Below are 16,157 nucleotides of genomic sequence, written 5' to 3'. Positions count from 1 at the left end.
CCACCTAAGAAACTCTATATAAGAACAAGAGCTGTCAGGGGACTTTACAGAATGATTTATAGTCTTGCTTTTCCTTGGAACAGGTTTTATTGGTTATATTTTCCTTGGATTGGATTTTTGTCATTGTTGCTTATTAGCGGTTATGACTCAGAAAAGAGTTTTACATGTTTTGGCCATGAGAGTCCATCTAATGTCTGGAAGGGACAGTCTTTAGTGAAATAAAGTATTTTTGTCACCTGTGTCATTCCTGAGTGTAAATGTGTTCTTGAAATCCAGGGGAGAGGTCCATTAGGACTGAGCAGTAGGAAAAGGAAGAAATCCATTTAAGATGTACATTTGATTATTTTCTTCCCATTCTTATTCCTGTATAACCTATTTGTACAAATTTACAGCCATTATATTTGGATGTCCTTTTTTTTCCCCTAGTTCAGAATTTTCTATTTAAATTTTTAGCTTTAAAATGGTTTAGCCGCACTCTTTAATACAAAGAAAAGTTCAAAAATGACTGAACACTATTATGGAATAAAATGAAAGGAAGAAAGTATTAAGGGGTGAAGGAGGTGTTATTGATGTGGAAAATGAAATGGAGACCCTTTTCCAAAGACTTCTTGAAAGAACTGTCCTTACAACACCTTCCTGCCATTTTCTCTATTTCCCCAAAGATTTTATAGGTAAAACCCCGTATCGTAAGTGTTTTTCTACCCATGAAATATTCATCAGCTCTGCAGTCTTCACTTAAAGGAAGGAGCCAATAAAAGAAAAATACTTTAGATATTCTTATAAGAAGAAATTCAGTGCTGCCTAACTTCAAAAATTAGGTGCATTTGAGAAAGAGAAGTATGTCACAATCTTCAATATATTAGCGCTCTCCCTATAAATCTGTAGCTAATGATGTAATGTGTAACATGAAAATCATATTGGATTTATACTCAGTTCCATTAAGAATATGACCTTTTCTCATTTGGAGCAACATGGGTACTATTTTTTGCCTGAAATGGGGCAATCTAAACAGAGTAGCTTCTGAATCATAGGGACAATGACTGATGACAATTTGAGAAACAGTCTGTCAAGGGATTGCTGGTTATTTAAAATGGATTAAAATTTTGTGTGAAAAATATTGTGTGAAACCTTTGTCTGGCTGGTGAAATATGGAGTCAGATGGGGTGAAATGTACAAAGTGTCTTAATTTCACCTGCATCATTGCTAAAATAATAATGATAAATCCTCCAAATAAAGCAATTATTATCACATGTATAAAATGTGGTTTTTAATTGCAAGTGATTGTTTTCTGACATATCTGAAAGATATTGAAAAATGAAGCCAAATGCTGTTATTACAGCTCAAAGTGTGATATTCAGTGCAACTTTAATTCGGTTTCCAAAAAAAACCACCTCTGAGATCACCCAAGCTTCGAAATTTTTCTATGTTTTTAATGCTTTTTGGGGACCACCAGTAAGCCAAAACGTTAATTATTCACAAATTTGTACTGAGTACCTCTCTTCTCCCTGGGTTTTGGTGTCAAGTGTGGAATCAGAAATGAATACACAAAGGCTATAACTGCTTTTTCTTTCATCATCTTGGCTCCTCCAAGAACTTCCCTATCCTGATGGAAAAAATGTTTATAGAGAAAATCACTGTGACCCAAGTCAAGTTAGGTTGTCAGGACATGGATGGTGACTAAGAAGCAGAAGTACAGGGTCTGTACGTAGGTGATCATCCCTCACAGATACGTCTATGAAAGACCTTTCTGAGATTTCAGGAGGGAAAACTAAAGATTCCCCACCTGAAGAAGAGTGAGTGATGGGGAGGAGACCCCTGTAGTGGTATTTACAGGGGCTACTTCTTCAGAAGCTCTTTGCTTTAAAATTGGACAAGATGGCAGAAGACATATGAGATTGTAGTGTTCAGGGAAATTGAAGTCACATTTCCCACTGAGCTGTATGGAATTGTTTCCTCATGTCTTCTTTCACCGCACTTTTTTGAGAAAGGTTAGAACATCATGTGCAGATTATCACAGGTCATCACATTAATTTTGTTGAGACCATTTATGAATGGAAACATGGGGGTTTTGTAAACTAAAAATGAAAGATAACTGATTTCTTATCAAAGTACAAATATATGAAAATGGAAAATTAAAAGAGAAAAGCTTGCTTAAAAAAAGAAAAAAAATAATGTAAAGCTCAGACTAATTTTGATTTTGTATTGGTTGCTTTTGAAACTACAGTTTTGTTGTGTAAAACTGAACTGCTGCCAAGAGGTCAGGCTGAGCTACCTGTTCCATGATGCCTTTTGGTGATTGCTTCTGATGCTTTATTGCAGAACAACCAGAAAATCATCTCACAGAAAAGAATGAAGGCATGAGGCATTTCCCCTGAAAACACCTCAATGACATATGTAAATCATTCTCTGGGTTTTGATAATAAGATTTAAGGTTCTTTTATGCTGTTTGTGATGAGAATTAAAAGTATCTACATTAAAAAAAAAAATCAAATGTCTTAATTCAAGTGTTATGATCCTTAGGTAATTTGTGTGATGGTGTTTTATATATATGGTTTTAGCCTGCCCTTCCTGTGCTGCTGAATACCTCAGTTTATATCAGAAGAAAGGCTTGTCTGGAGGAAAATAAGGCTTAATTTAGTCAGAATACTAAAGTGACACAAGTAGATAAAGAGAAGCATGAAGATAATATATTTTGCCAAAATGTGTGTGACTGCTGTGCGTGAGCTGTGTTTGCAAACTCCATTCTGGTCTTCCATTAAGGCAGGGACCTGTTATTCACTGAATATTGGTCAGCTGAAGAAATCCTCAGTTTGGCATGACTTTCCTACTTTTCTCACTGAATATAGAAAAAACCGCAAAGGCTTACTTTCATTAGACATTTGCCTTCTGAAGGTTTCATTTCAGTGAAGGGAATCCCACCTATTCTTCTGCGAATGTTAAACTAGAAGTTTTGATTTTCAAGATACAGGGACTGTTTTGTTTCAGAAAGGTGGTTTAATCTATCTTTTTGTAAAAGTTTGAAATGAAAACCACTTTGACTTGACTGAGACATTTGATTCAATCTTTATTACTTATGGATTTAGATATCTAGCTTTGGTAAAAGATGCTTTTTCATAAACTAAGGAAATTTTGATGGAATAACCTGAATCTTTTCAACTTCTTCTTTCAGGCTGCTTAGAAATAACTGAGAGATCCTTGCCATCTTTCCTACAATGCATTCAGATCTCCAGCTAAAGAAATGGTACACATTGGCATGACTTCTGCTGAGTCATAAGGGATAGGAAGTTCATGTGCCGGAGCCTGGGAAAGGCACTCTTGCCTAAATTGTGTCTTCCAGGGCTTGCAGTTATCTTAAAAAAGGAAAATAAAATTTGGTTTGCTGAAATCACACATGACTTTTTCTTCCTTCCTCCGATTCCTCACCCCCTTACTGGAGGCAGTACTTTGGTAGCTCCTCTGTGGAGGGTAAGCAGCATCTTCTATAGACGTTCCTCAGCCCATTGTTGTGGTGTCTGAGTCTCTTCTGCCCAGGGACAGAGGTTAGCCCCTCAAGGAGATAGGGAGATGTGCTTGGGAGGAGCCAGTGATCCCAGCTGGACAATGAGGAACAAAGAGGATTAGGGTGCAGATAAAACATTAGGCTGCCTGAGCCCAGGCAAGGTTTTGACTTGGAGCAGAAGCTTCTGAACACTGTGAAGGTTCTCCCCAAGATATTTCTGCCATGCTTGATCCCAGTAAGTTTTAGTCTTGCCATAAGCCTACCCCGTAAGAATTTTCAGTCATTTTCTTAATCAAGAATAACACAGTGAGATGCAAGTAAGAACATAAATGTCTGCTATTTACAAATTCTTCTAATGTGACAGAAGAAGCCTTAGATGGAAATTATTCTGAATTGCTGAGGAGAATAAATAAATCTAGATTTGTGAAAATGTGCTGCTGTAACAAAACTACAGGATTTTAAAAAAGAAAAAAACCAAGAACAAACCCTATAAACCTTCTTTTCCTCATATAATGTTCATTGAAAGAAAAATACCCCACTGATTATTATTTTGCACTTTATCCAGTACCATTATGCTTTCAATAGAAGTCTACATACCTTGGCAACAACTACTTTAGGAAAATGAAGTCTGTTACTAAAATATGTTCCACATTAAAAAAATAAATAAAAAAAAACAGCAAACCACAAACCCCGACCCAACCCCCCCCAACCAGTGGGCTTTTTTTCTCCCCATTCCTTTTTTATGTATTCTTCTGTATTTTTTATCAAGGTAAGATGTCCTCTGAACTCACTGTGTAGGATGTGTTCCTTTTCAGAACAGCATTTGCATGTAGTAGATGATAAGGCAGAACGCATGAAGCTATTTCATATCCCTAAAAAAAAATCATGATTGTATAGAACCATGATAGGCTTCTTATTATACAAAGGGTTAGCGTGCATCATTAAAAGAATGAGAAAGCTTTTGATTTTAATTGTAATTGTAATCCTCTCCACTGAAGCCTCAAATGCATCGTTTGAAATCTAGTGGAGATGTGAGTTTTCACTGCAGCCACTTTACGTTTGTGATACATTAAAAGGTGTAATCCAACTGAAATGTAAATCACTGTTCTTGAAAACAAATTACAAATGAAGATAACAGGGCAGCATACTAGCACTAAAGCATCCAAGAGCCCATCTGAGGCGGTTTTCTTTCAGACCCAAATTGCAGCAGCCCTGTTATCATGGGTAATAGGGTGCTGCTAAGGCAGGTTGATTACAAGACTATGGTAAACAATCCTTTTAAATGGGGTGCCTCAATAGACGTGCACATACAACATTAATCAACTGAATTCAAACAGAGCCACAAAGGGAAGTGGTGGGCCAGCCCCTGTTGCTTTAACTCACAGTAAGTGGCCGAAGTTCACTGCTCACTTGCCGCAGAGGTGTTTTCCATCCCTTTGTAATCAACATCAACTGCTATGAAATCTTAGTTGTGAGCCCTGTGGAAAACAAGAAAATGAACACTTGAGCTTTCCTCTTGGAAAGGGATGCTTTTTCATGCTTCAAGGTATAGCAATTTTCCTTCGCTTAGGCAGTGGCCTCCCTGGGGCAGAACTAGCCTTCATTCTGTGTGTTTGCTTAGCCCACCCCCCCACCCCCCCGGGGCCAGATGAAGCCGCAGGATGTTTTAGCAGGGCAAGCTCTGACCAGCAGAGTAGCCCCACTCCTGGATCACCATGCAGCACTAAGTCAGGGAGAGACCAGCCTTCTCCCTGCTGAGGCCCTTCTCCCACAATAAATCCGCCTTCCCAAGTAAACGCCCAGCCAGCCAGCCCTATTGCATTAACAGCAAGCTGTTTCGTTTGTTTGTTTGTTTATATTATTGGCTCCCTTTTGAAACTTGTCATAACTCAGTTTGTTACACTGCTCAACTTGTTTAAAAGGTTCATGCATTTATAGCATGTATTGCCAAGAAATCTTCACTATAACTGGAGATTTGTTTTGGAAAAGCTGCTGTAATGTGATGAGGAGAGTAAGCAACTCTTGGAAGGACATTGATGCAACATGGAAAAGCAGGTAAGCTACAGAAAGAACAATGTGCAATAAATAGCTTCTATTTAAAAAATACATACAGTAATTTAAGTCTGCCTGAAGATCACTTCAAATAATTCAGGAAATTATAATAATAACATTCACTGAATGATAGATAAAGAATACCTTATAGAGTAACTTACAGCAATTCTGTGAGAGGTCAGCTATGCGTAATTATAGAGCATGGCTATACTCAGCAATTCAATTTATTTTGACAAATTTTAACTGAACACCTTGATTAAAACATCTGTAATTCTTGAAGACAAGGAATATCTGCTCTCAGCTCATTAAGTGAAAGGAGAATATATAAATACAGAAATTCCATAGAACTGAGCATAAAAAGCATTTTAAATTGGTGATACTTAAGAAAAGTTTGAAACCTAGGTTCTGGGACACCTCAAAGTATTACTAATGGGGTTTGGGGAGTTTCACATCTAGGTTTCTGGTTAAAATTCAGTCCCAACTGAGTGACATTAAATGTTTTCTCAGCATGGGATGGTAAATGAACTATTAACCTTCAGACCTAGTTGCCAGGAGGTGTCTGTACCATTGAAAACTCAAGGGTATGTTAGGTATCTTTCTGGAAATTTGGAAGACTGGGTGGCAATGGATAATGCTTTGCACTCCTCTCAAGAATTTGAACTTCCAGGAGAGGACATTTCCAGCACTCTCAAAGAAACGATGACTATAAATTGAACCCTTTGAAGAAGAACAGAAGACACTATCATCTGACCAAATTACACACGATCACTTTTCCCGTTTTGCCTCTTATCACATATTTGTAATGTCTTTCATGGATTGGGCCTGTTTCATAGTGATACTGCACATGGGTTTGCAGATAAGTCTGCAGAGTACATACAACTGCAGTGTAAATGGCATATACAAACTGGTACAAAATATAGTAAGTGAGGAAATTATTATGAAAACTCATCAACATGAATAGACTGAGTGACCTTTACTAAAAAGCTTCTCTATTCCCTGTACAGGCACACTATGGGCATCAGTACAGCCATTTCCCCTGGGCTGCTTTGCCAATGGATGTGATCACCATTACTTACAGGGAATAGCTCTAGGAATATAAAGGTAATTCACATCACTTAGTTCTTGGATTTAATTCAACCTGTTCAAAGAGGGTGACAGGGTTCTTTTTATTTGGAGTATGGTTCTCAGGAGGGATATGAGAGGAATATTAATCTTTCAGTATTAACTCAGAGTGCATTTCCTTTCAGATAGTCATCTAAACAGTGTTAGCTTAAATATTTTTCAGTACTCACCAATCCAGCCTAAATTTAACTGGTGACCTAGACTGAAGAGCTCTAGGGGCACAGATGGTACTCATCACTTAAAATCTAAGTAGTAACCCAACAGTACAAAACCTGAAATTTCTCTTTCAGACATTGTAGGGACTGGTTTCTCAGATTAAGTATTGGGTTCCTCACTTGGAATTTCCATTCAAATGACATGGTGTTATATTAATGTGGGAAAGACTATGCTAACAGAAGTATAAGCTTCTGACCGTGCCTCAGAGGAGCCAGACATATATGGCAGGTAGAGGAGAAAGCCTGAACTAAATACTTCTGACTTGAGAGGAAAAATGTACAAAGAAACACTAGCCCCCAAGACCTTGAATATACATACTGAGAAAAGAAGCACTATTATCCTTCTCCTTGAACTCCAAGGCCAACAAATGAAGTGGATTGCTGCCACTAAGCAATAGGAGAAGCTGTTACTAAAAAAGCAATAGGGAGCAAGGAAACTGAGCAGCCCACATCCCTTTCACCTCTCGGACCTCTTGAATGCCCTGATACCTCTTCTTGGAGCCGTCATAAAAAAACTGTTTTCTTGACTTCCAGCCATGATTATCCCTTGGCAGGGTGTTACATAAAAAATATATACTAGTCAACTGGATTAAGGTTCCAGTGTCCAAAGAAGTACCTTTAAGCTTTTAAATGGAATAATAAAAATAGAGATTTCATCTTTCATGTTGAGCACAGTCTTTAAGGAATGTCTGTATTAATATGACCTGTCGTAAAATGATTGTTAAGTTACATTAGACAATAATAGAGATAGAAAGAATGGAAATATCACAAAACTGGTTCCTTTATTTTGAATATGGTATACTTTCCCTGTCACAAAAAAAAAAAAAAAAAAAAAAAAGGTCAGATTATTTGAAAATTTCTTAAGATTGCAATAACTTTACAATATTATAGAAATATCTTTAAGAATACAAATTGCTGAGAGTTGTACACAAACAAAGAGGGACATGTACCTGACTGTGAGTTCAGCTCAACTATACAAAGGCAGCTCACAGTACAGACTTGCAACAAATTGGGCAATCCAAGATGCTGTAGTCAAGAACTATATGAAACACAGGGATCATTTGTACACATGGAGCTGAAAAATACGGCTGTTGTTTTCACTCAGAGATAATAATCATATCCCTGGGCTGCAGGATAAGGCCTGCTTTCTTGGTTCATGAGCATTAAGAAACAACTCTCCCATTGTTAACCTTCTTGAGGAGAAGCTGCAAATGCAGGGTTGTACAGGAAACAAAGATGTGGGAATCATTTAGTGCAACCCTACACTTAGACAGGTGCCACTCTTAGTCTTTTTAATTGATCTAATTTGTTACTTATACCTGTAAATCACACTGTTATCATCTCCGAACAAGCAATGGAAACCAGAATTTGTCACTGACTAAAGATAGCAGACCAAGTCCTAAAAGGGGCTGGTCATATAGACTTACTGGCTTAATTACACAACAGTACATTAGATTGAAATGAGATACTTCAAAAAATACAAATTACATGCAGGCCTCTTGTTTCTTTATCCCACATTGACACAAAACACAGTTCAAATGCAACTGCTAAGAGAGTAAGTTATAGTCTTCTGAGAGAGGTAGAGACAGAGACAGAGCCAGGCCTGACATAGTCAGAGATTTTTGCATTAATTTTATGTTGATCTAAAGGTCTACTGTGCTGACCGCATGACACTCACATCCTAGAGCTGCTGCAGCACCATGACGGGAACATGAAGGCAAACAGCTGGGAGCCTTCTCAAGCGGACAAATTTGGTTATTTAGAAATGGGTAACATTAATAGGATTTAATTTGCTCTCATTGGCATTGCTCAGTCCTAGATGAAGTCCTATGTAAATACTACAGAGGATAAAAAGGAGACAAATTCTCCACACTGAAAGAGTACTATAAATATTCAGATGTGTTTCTAGCTACTGTTATGCATGCCTCAACTACAAAGGGAGGCTAAAGCGAAGCAGTGCTGATTCTCTCATACAAAATAACTACAAAAGCATACTTCCAAAACAATACCTTTCCTTCCTCTCCTTCCTCTGTTGTTCACATTTGACTAGTTCTGTGGCTTTGCCTAAATGGTCCCCACCAGCAGAGACAGATAAAGTTATAAAGACTGTTCTGCTCCCACATGTTTTCCCAGCTTTCTGGAGACCCTAGATCTGCTGTTTTGCAAAGCACATTCCAAAATTTTGTCCTTTTGAGCCTTCAGGAAGACAGAGGAAATGAAATAAAACTACTTCTGAACAGTAATTTTACGTTAAACCCTACCTCTACTGGTCTTGGAGAACTGCAGAGGGAAGTCTCAGAACCCAAATATATTGTCATTGTTAAGAGTGACAGGAAGAGAAAAAGCATTGGGGAAGAGGCTAGAGAGGACTGACAGATTGATTTAACACCATGCACCAGTACATGCTGGGGCTGACCTGCTGGAGGGCAACTCTGCAGAGGAGGATCTGGGAGTTCTGGTGGACCCCAAGCTGACCACAAGCCAGCAGTGTGTCCCCATGGCCAAAGCCAATGGTACCCTGGGATGCATGAGGAAGAGTGTAGCCATCAGTTCGAGGGAGGTGATCCTCCATCTCTGCTCTGCCCTGGTGGGGCTGCATCTGGAGTGCTGTGTCCAGTGCTGGGCTCCCCAGTCCAAGAAAGATGACGAACTACTGGAGGGGATCCAGCAGAGGGCTACGGGGATAATGAGGGGACTGGAGCATCTCCCTTGTGAGGAAAGGCTGAGAGACCTGGGCCTGCTTAGTGTGGAGAAGACCAAGGTGGGATCTTACCAATGCGTACAAAAATCTTAAGTGCGAGTGCCAAGAGGATGAGGCCGGGCTCTTTTCAGTGGTGCTCAGTGACAGGGCAAGGGGCAATGGACACAAACTGCAACAGGGGGAGTTCCACCTGAACGTGAGGAAGAACTCCTTTACCTTGAGGGTGACGGAGCCCTGGGACAGGCTGCCCAGAGGGGCTGTGCAGTCTCCTTCTCTGGGGACATTCAAAACCCGCCTGGACACGACTCTGTGCAACCTGCTGTGGGTGACCCTGCTGTAGCAGGGGCTTGGACTGGGTGATCTGCAGAGATGCCTTCCAACCCTGACCTTCCTGTGATTCTGTGATTCTTTGATGTGGAATATATAATACCAATGGAGCAGCCTGGGATCTTGAGGCAACACGTACTGCTGGAGAAGAAGAACAAAGCTGATGGAGGAGAAGGTAGCTGGAGAAAGAGAGAAAGGGGGGAAACGCAGGATAGGAAAACATAGCAAAAAGCAAGAACCTGTGAGAAGAAACTACAACAGTGGTGAAAGATGGGATTCAGCAACAGAAACTTGCATTGGAAATATAAGGCAAAAAGATAACACCCATGGAGAAGGAATAAAGAAAACTGAGGTGTCAAATGAGTGATTTGATAAAGGAGAGGCTATATAAGGGAAGCAATGAGATTCCATACAGAAATATAGATGTACTGAGCGATTTATGTACTCCCACTGGTCATTCAGAATGACAGACACAAAAAGGAGAGTAGTGAAAAGATAGCTGAGTTGTAATTCATAAAGACAGTAAAAAAATTAAAAGAGAGAAAATAAAAATTACTGGATGGAGGGAACTAAGAAGGAAAAACTTAAAAAGAAATCCAAAAGTGCCCAGAGAGGAAATTCAGAAGAGAAGTTATGAAAAACATGAATAAAGTTTATAGGAACAAAAAAAACAAAACAAAGAGAAGATGTGAGGTGGCATGGAGACACGCACGTGGAAGAAATAGAGCAATAAAGAGCAGCCATAATAATTCAGAAATAATGATTAATCCATTTTTCGAATATTACTAGATCGCTATGTGGTCATTACACTTGATGAAATGAAATGACACTTTGTTTGCATTGTTCAAAATGCGTTGGTGCAGACATTCCCCCTAGTTATTGTCATTCATCTGTCTGAGAGATAACTGAGAGCAAAGAAAACCTTCCCCTTCCTCAACTTTATTCACAGCATTTTATGGAACACCTTTCTGCCTGGTAAGAGCAGACAGTGACGCTGGCCTGCACACCACAATTGGCAGACAAATTTAAACCAGTGACTGCAAAAATAATTGTATGAAGCACAGCTAGGCAGGAAAGCTAGAGCTGTATTAGAAACCAGACAGAATTAAACTGTTTTCCAAAACTTGCATGCATTTCAAAATAGGTAAAAATCATGTAGTTCTATCAGTAACCCTCCCTGTGATTAGTTTGTGATTAGCTACAGTTTTGAACAGAACAGCTAGTTGTTTAAACCTGTACAAACCTACACAATAGGTGTATTTATGATGTAGATGTGTGTAACAGTTCAGTTTTTAATTTGTAATACACCATCCAGCCTATGTTGAGTGAGATAGACCAGCACTAAATCTTACCTGCCTTTCACTAGCTTTCTCAAGGGGATGTCTTAAAGAAAGAGGTACCTTGCCTCAAAGGAATTGAGAGGCTTCCTTGAGTTTAGCCTTCAGAAAGGATACCAAAGGCTGGGAATGTGAAAAGGGTAGGTTGCCCTGGGGAGAGAGAAAAATACAGAGGTAATACAAGTGAAAAAGCTCCTTGAATAAAATCTAACCCACAACTTAATTTCTAGTTCTTCTCTCAGGTTACCCAACCTCTAGATCACACTTGAGGGCCACCACTCAGATTCCTTACAGCCAGCTCTTGAAAGTAGTAGTGTGGAGAAACCATATTTCTTTGATTGTTTCCACCCCCTTTCAAGTCAAGAGAGATTTGGTCTCCGTTTGCTTTTCTAGCTACCTGTGGCAAAGCTAGTGGGCAGGCATTAATTCCATGAAAGACATCCTTTATTATGAACCCTGAAACCAAGTCTCAAGAAAATGGTAAACAGACTTCAGTTTCCCTCCTTATATTAAAGCTGCTCTCAGAGGCCTTTGAATAATGTGAGTAAGCGTTCAGCTGTCCTAACCTTTGATGTTATGTTATAATTTCAGTTACAGGACTCCTAGACATTAGTGATGCTACCCTCATGCTGTTGTGTTTGCGGTATGGGGAAATGGCCAGCCTTACCTCTGTCAGGCACACGGTTCCCAGCAGTAGCAAGGGTAGTAGAGGGAAGGTAGCAAAGATGTGGAGCTAGCTCTTGCCAGGCACCAACCTCAGATGAGGGATATGATGGTCTGAACATCTTTTTTACCTGGAACCCCAAACTTCTGAGATACTGAATGGTAAGAAGACATTCATTCAATTTGTGAGGACAGCATAGATACTGTTACTGTGTGATAACCTATTTCACAGAAAAATGTATTTTCCTCCATCCTACACTCCCACTGTCATGATGGGATGTAGCCTTTGGATTTTGACAGAGATGATGATAAATTTTACAATTTTGGAATCATACATAAAAGAATGGTTCATTTGTAATTTTTCTCTTAAGGAACTTTTCACCTGATTTTTTTTTTCTCCAAATAAACTGTAAATGGATCAATGTGGAAAGGTTTTTGCATAGGGGACACTTGAAGAAGTTAGTCCAGATAAAACAGTGACATGAGTTTAAAATGCATTTAAAGTTAAGCTGCAGTAAATTGTGGGTACTCTTATTCAAAAACACTCTTAATTCAATTTACTCTAATTCATGAATCTATGCCATGTTAAAGACACCTTAAAATTCTGAACCAAAATCTCCTGTGGAATTGATATTTTTTAAGTAACACACTTTAGAAGTGAATTCAGGTTAACTTTTCTCAAATCTCCCCACAAAAATAAATTACTACTTATGCAGTTAAGAATGGATCAGAAATGAAATGTTCTAATATTTGTCTAAAGGATATAACAGTGGATGCCATTTTTATTTCTCTTTAGGAGCATAGAAAAAGGTTAATGCTTTTAAGCAATGACTGTTGCTTTTGAACCACAATGAAGTGTTTGTATATTATTATTTGAAAATCCTGTTTCCTAATCTGCATGGAAAATTCAGTTGCTGGAAATTTGTAGAATGTAAGGACAAATCGCCACGTTTGTGAAATCAATCACATGAAAACTAAATTTTAGCTCCCCATGCTATTTTCATTTTCTGTTTTATAACTGAACCCATCTTACTTGGACAACATTGTTAGTAGTTGTATTTAATTCAGTAATTTCAGCTGGTTTCATAGCTGAACTTGCAGAAAAAAACAGTTGGGTATTGGCTGGCACTCCTAACACCAAAGCATTTCAAGGAATTACAACAAATTAGAATTTTAAAATTTCCAAGAGAAAATAACCAAGCATTTGTCTTGTAAAGAAAAAAGTATATAATGACATGGATTCATAACAACAAAATAAATGTTTTTACCAGGCAGCAAATGGATAGTACAACATATGCTCTTTAAATCTGTAATCGTACTCTGCTGAACATATGGAGCATAAAATAGCAGGCAGTAGATGACTCAGGTTCTAAAATAGCTATCAGAGTACAGATTTGGAAGTTCAGAGCACCGAAATGTGAAACAAGAAAGTGATACCTACCAAGAGGGCTCTGCACTTTTACAGGTTCCAGCAGAGGCCAAAAGTCGATTTTTATGTTGAATTTTGATTTAAACATATATGCATTTCAGTTTCATAACATTAGATCTTTTACCCTGCTAAAGTATGCAAAGAAATACAGGAATTACAAGATTTTATTAGGTTTAACAGAGAAGCAACAGTTGGTTTAATGTGGCCTGTTTAGTTCTACTGTTTCCTTTTGTGGTGCAACAGTAATAATAAAAACTGAAATACAAGACCCAATATTTTATTTGCTGGGAGTAGAAGAATGAGCAAGGCTTTTTCTGCATTAAGCAGCTGCATAAGAGCTGCCTCTATCTTTCTTTGCTTCAAGATCTCATTGTGAAAATTGAGGTGGAAATTATTGTTGCCTGGCATTGTACTTCTGACTCCACAGCTACATTTTATGAAGCTTGTGTGCAATTAGCCAGTTCGTTATTTTATCCTAATTTTATAATAAATCACTTCACTCTTTTTCTCTCATCCATCACCAACTTATCTGCCCACAAGTCAAAATGGTACCAATTATTAATCAAGGCCAGAGGCACCCTCTCCTGCATAGGGGCACCATGTTTCAACTGTCAGGTGGCATCCATCCCAGCCTCTCTTTGTCAGCAATAAAGAAAATGAAATTGGACTAATATGAATCTAATTTCTGCCCTGATTAAAGGCCTACATTTTCCCTAGGCATTGCCTGACCAGGTCCTGACTTGTGAGATATTCAATGTTCTTGTAATGTCATTCGGACAGAGCGCGCCTGTCTCCTTAGGTCATTGTTCTTCAGATTCACTTGTTTTACATGGAATATAGGCTAGAAAATCTAGACTTCCTTTGGGGTGTTAATTAAGAGGAGCATCCAAAATTAATCAGCAAATTCACTAGGGCGAAGGGGAGCTGTCTGAAGGCCTCGATATAAAATGCGCTTCTAGTACAGAGAAATGAGCCTTCGGCTATTGACAAAGAGAAAACAAGTGCACAGACGGCAATCTGACATAAAAATTCATATACGTATACAATTTTACATTCATTTTCCTTGTCAGCTTGTCACCTTTAATTATAAAGGTTGATTCGCTATTTGGCAGATCGGGAAATTGTAAACGCTTGGCCATTTGAATATCATCATATGGTCAACGTCTTCAAAACAGAATGACACTGGAGCATACGAGGAAAGGAACACTGTAAAAGCCAAACTGAACTCCTCTATGATCACCTTGAAGGATCTTGCAGCTCTTAGGGACAACTGTGAACCTGGCTATAAAAGCACACAAGTTATGACCATCCACAGAGAAAACATTGTATTGACAACCTGCTAGCCCCCACCCCTTTTTAATTAGTTTCTAATCTTAATTTCTTTAATTTTTTTATCACTCACTACATTTTAATGTTATTAGTGTTTGGTGTGAAGCATTTGCATAGATCTTCAGGCTACTAATGACCTTTATGTGGAAACAGCAAATTCTGTTTTGCCCAGTAAAGAGAATACTTTTAAAAAAAATAATAATGCTAAGCCCCTATCATGCTGACACCTTACACAGAAGCTTCTTAGACAGTTAAAAATTTTAATCAGATAAGTTTGCTTGTTTTCAGTAGCCACTAAATTAGAACTGAGGTTTTGTAACTGGCTATAGGATTTTTATTTATACCCTGAAGGAAGCCCATGAGCTCAGGTTTCAGAGGTTACCTGTTACAAGTTTTTATGTAGTTCCACCTTTCTTAGGTGGGAGCTGTGGAGACATCTCTGTTTTTGTGCAAATTTTCACAAGTTTGGAAAGACTGGAGCTACCCTCTTTTTAATATTACAGCATGTCATAGTTTCAGACTAAGAACAGCCGTATTGCTCAGTTTTGGGTATCACTGTTACTCTTCATGTATTTCCATAGACCTACAAACAGTACAACAATAGGCCTTAAAAATGCTACGTCCAGACCCAAGCGGCAGCACACATGAAGGAACTCGGCTCTCCAAATCTGGTCTGACAAATCTGAATAGAAGACATTACTTGGACCACCTATTGACTCATGGTAAACTTAAAAGGCAGGCATGGAAACTGAATACTTCAGAGAAGGAGAGGCTGTGTACTGTTTGGTGAAGACTTCTCTAACGTTACGGAACAGAAAACAACACAGTCTAGAGCTCAGCATACTGAAACTTGGCACTGTCGTGTTTACTTCACATAACTACTGCACAAGAAATAGCATATTCTGAACTGGGATGATACTCTACACTGCATCATATGCTAATTTATTGCTTAATTACATTAATTTAAGATTCTGATTGCATTTTTTTATTAGACACCTTTATCCCTAAATGAGTGTAATAAGTTAACCTTATACCATTGACTTTTCAACAGCTGTATTTTTAAGATTTTTCTATGAATGAAGATTATCAAAGGTACTGAACCCACCTAGAGGAGTTTTTTTCCTTACTTGTTTTTACATGGATGTAGAAAGGGAATATTCATTAGCCACCTATACTGGGCTGTCAGAGCAGTAGTTCTGTAAATGCGTAAAAGAACTGTCCTCGTACTGAGGCTTACTAGCAGTTATATCTGTGACTGTGAAATATGATGGAGTTAGAGCAAAACTTGCAAGAGTGAGTGCTGGTATTTATACTTTTGTATCTACAGAAAAGCAATCAGAACACAGCAAAGTACTTCATATCCTTTTTTTTAATTAATGCAGGTTCTCCTCTTGACTAATTTTATTAGGAATAATGGTATATAGTGTAGACACCTGTTAGGTAGCTTTAGGTTGATTGATGGTTGATAACCTATCGAGCAACA

General features: G+C 38.4%; 1 long non-coding RNA gene across 1 annotated transcript in view; it reads right to left on the bottom strand.

The window, feature by feature from the left end:
- Positions 1 to 16,157, bottom strand: part of LOC308059624 — a 42,024-nt gene extending 25,867 nt beyond the window's left edge. The window contains exon 1 of the long non-coding RNA XR_013926354.1: positions 1 to 16,157. This exon is cut by the window's left edge and continues 19,493 nt beyond it. This is a non-coding gene — a long non-coding RNA (uncharacterized lncRNA).

Source organism: Falco punctatus (genome assembly GCF_963210335.1).
Source record: "Falco punctatus genome assembly, chromosome: 2".
Classification (NCBI taxonomy): Eukaryota; Metazoa; Chordata; class Aves; order Falconiformes; family Falconidae; genus Falco; species Falco punctatus.
Note: the sequence above shows the minus strand (reverse complement) of the source record. Positions and strands in the feature narration are given on the sequence as shown.